This window comes from Lissotriton helveticus, chromosome 9 (assembly GCF_964261635.1).
Source record: "Lissotriton helveticus chromosome 9, aLisHel1.1, whole genome shotgun sequence".
NCBI lineage: Eukaryota > Metazoa > Chordata > Amphibia > Caudata > Salamandridae > Lissotriton > Lissotriton helveticus.
The window spans coordinates 1,289,834,394-1,289,837,967 of NC_136070.1; positions in this window are offsets into that span (position 1 = coordinate 1,289,834,394).

Below are 3,574 nucleotides of genomic sequence, written 5' to 3' on the forward strand. Positions count from 1 at the left end.
AGAGTTAGAACAGTTGAAACAGTGGATTCGTCACAGGTTAATATTCAAAGTGTGCAGACTCCTGAACAAGATGACAGTTTGAGTGACAGTCCAAGCCAAGTTTGCAGAGGGTATTTAGAGGGGGTGAATAAAACTCTCCATTAACTGATGAACTTCAAGTTGAAAATCAAGTTGAAAATTTAAAGAAAAATATAAAGCTGAGTAAAAAAAGACCGCCTTTGAAAAAAGGAAATGTGCTGTTGAACCACATACAAGATCAAGTCAGGGCTGAGAGAAACCGACCGGCTTATTTTTGAGCCCCTTGTGCCATCGGTGTGTTACGTTGCGTGACGCGGCGACGGTACAACCTGTTGTATGAAAGTTACAAGCACATGTAAAGCCACCCTGCATGTCTTTACGTGTGTTCTTAAATCTCGCGCCATTTCACGCACCACGTTGCGTGTTAGGGACGTGACATGGGTGTTGCTGTGGGTGTTCCAACACGCATGTCCACTGATGCATTTCCAGATTTACATGCAATCGTAAATCTGGGACTGCGCCAGGATGCTGCGCCACCCCCAGGAGTGGCATTGCGAGGCACAACGAGGAGAAATGTTTTAATTTCTCCTGTTTTTTTCCTCTTCCAATGTGTGCTGCATTCTGCAGCACACATTGGAAGAGGAAATCACCTCAAGGGATTAATGCAGGCACCCTTGCGCCATGGTGCAAAGGTGCCCACGCCGGGGGATAGCAGCAGTTTGTGCGCAAGCGCAGGGAAAGGCACGGAGAGGCGACATGTTGCTGTAAGTATGTTGCATCCCTGGGCCTCGAAACACAGTGTGCTGCAGTTAAACAACTTGCGGCACAGAGCTGCATTCGTTTCCCATAAATAAGCCCCCAAGAAATAAAGACTGTCACTCAAGAGACTGAAGAAATTCTCAGAAAGAGAAACACTTAGAGCAATTGTCGAAGCCAGGAAAGAAGTCAGCCTGGGAGACTAATGAAAGAGAGACATTGGGGTATATTACCAACAACTAGCGATCATTTTTGTCTCTAACTTGTTTAGAGACAAAAATTATCGCCGCACATCGGCGATTTTTATCAGGTTTATCGCAAATGCGATAAAAAACGGCCGCAATGCATGAATATCGCTGAAAAGTCAGCGATATTCATGCATTATCGAGCAAATGCTCTTAGCCATGTTATCCACCTCCCATTGGATAACATGGCTAAGAACTGCTCAGGGCAGGTGTTAGCTCTTGGAGATACTCGCGCTTAGCGCAAATATCTCCAAAAGTTGGTAATAGGAGATAGCGATGTTAGCGACTGTTTCCAGTCGCTAACATCTTGGCACGCCCACTTTGCATGTCATTAGTGATAAATATCACTGACATGCAAAGCGGGGCCCAAGATGGTCGCTATCTCCTATTAGCTGTCACTAACTGGTGTTAGCGACAGCTAGGTAATAGGGAGATAATTTTATCTCCGCTTTCTTGGCTTTTAAAGCCAAAAAAGCGGAGATAAACCCCTTGATAATATATCCCATTGACTGTTAAACTATGAGACCGAAGCAGAGCTCCTAATCAAACGTGTGCATCACCAGAGTTGGTATATCTGGCAACAATATCAGAGGATGACACATATGAACATGATTACTTTCCAATGGACTGCCATAACTACTATTGAATTACCGAGATCTAGAGTATGATATAGAGGAAAAACTAACTTAAGGGTAAAATAAAGACTTTGGGCCCGATTCACAAAAGTAATTTTTTATTTTATTTTTATTTTTATTTATTTTGAAAGTTTTGTATAGCGCTGGCTAGACCCAGGGGTATCAGAGCGCTTTACATGATCGGGATAGAGTAAGGCATGCATGGTATATAAAACATAGTAACAAAGTAAAAACACAACAAAATTACAAAATTATGAGGAATGAAACGTGAGTTGAAAACAATATAATACTGGTAATATAGGTAGGTAGGATTACAGGAAGAGGGCCGTGAATTCTAGAGAAAGATATGATATAGTGAGATGAGATCAGGAATCAGAGTAGTAGTAGTTAAGGAGGTGGGTTTTGAGGTCTTTTTTTAAAGCTGGCGTAAGAGGGGTTACAGCGCAGGTTTTTCGGGAGGGAATTCCAGATAGTAGGGGCATAGCCAGAGAAGGAGCGAGATTGTGTGGTTTTCTTTTTGTGCAGAGGAGGGATTAGGAGGAGGGCATTGGAGCTTCTCAGAGGGCGAGTGGTGCCAGCGATTAGGAGTTTCTTGGATGGTTACTGCGGAGAGTTTTGGTGGAGGGCTTTATGGGTAATGCAGGCCGTTTTGTAAGTTGATCTTCCTTCGATAGGGAGCCATTTAAGCGATTTGAGAGTTGGGGAGATATGATCGAAGCGTTTAGAGTCAGTGATGAGCCTAGCTTCAAGGTTGAGCACAGCTTTAATGGGAGCAAGGTGGACCTTGGGGATTCCTTTGAGGATGGCGTTGCCATAGTCAATACGTGAAAGAACCAGTGATTAAACTGCAAGTTTAAAATCATCGATGGGTAAGAATGGTTTGATTTTCTTGAGGTGACGGAGAGTGAAGAGGGCTCCTTTGGCAGAGTTTTTGATGTGAACGTTTAGGGTGAGGGTGTTGTCAATAGAAATGCCAAGCGACTTGACGGAGTTGGACAGTGTGAGTGAGCAGTTGAGTGCGTTAAGATCTGAGATCCATGTTTGAATGGCGAGACGGTTCTTTTTAGGGGCGAAGAGGATGATTTCAGTTTTATTTGGGTTTAGTTTGAGATGATTTGACTGGAACCAGGTTTGGATCTTGTAAATGGTGTTGTTGAGGTGTAAGATGTCAACGTGAGTTTTAATCTTGTAATAGATTTGGGTGTCATCGGCGTATAGGTGGTAGTTGATGTCTGCTTGTTTAAGAATGAGATTGAGGGGTTCCATAAAGAGGTTAAAGAGGGAGGGAGAGAGAATAGATCCTTGGGGGACTCCAAGGGAGACTGGAGTGGGCTTAGAGAGACAATTTTGAATTTTTATTTGCTGAGTTCGGTGTTGCAGGTAAGAGGTGAACCATTTGAGGGCCGTGTTGTTAAGGCCGAAACGGGTCATAAGAACATTGAGTAAGGCTGGATGGTTGACTGTATCTAAAGCTGCGGAGAGATCAAGGAGGATAAGAAGGGAGGACTCTCCTTTATCAAGTGATTGATGGATGTCATCTATGACATTGAGCATTGCCGTTTCGGTGCTGCAGCCTTTCCTGAAGCCAGACTGAAGGGGGTCGAGTAGGTTAAAGTTTTCGATGTGTTTGTCAAGTTGTATTAAGACACATTTTTCAAGGACCTTTGAGAGGAGGGGGAGGTTGGAGATAGGGCGGAGATTGTTTAGGTCATTTGGGTCAGCATTTGGATTTTTAATAATGGGCGAGATTTGACCAAGTTGAAGGGAGGTGGGGACGCATCCCGCGGAGAGAGAGGTGTTGATGATTTTTGTCCAGAATGGGGTGATGATGTGTTTACGGGTGGGGACAAGGTTGGAGGGTACAGGGTCTTTAGTGTGGGAGGACGGTTTGAGATTTCCAATTATTTTGAGGACTTCTAG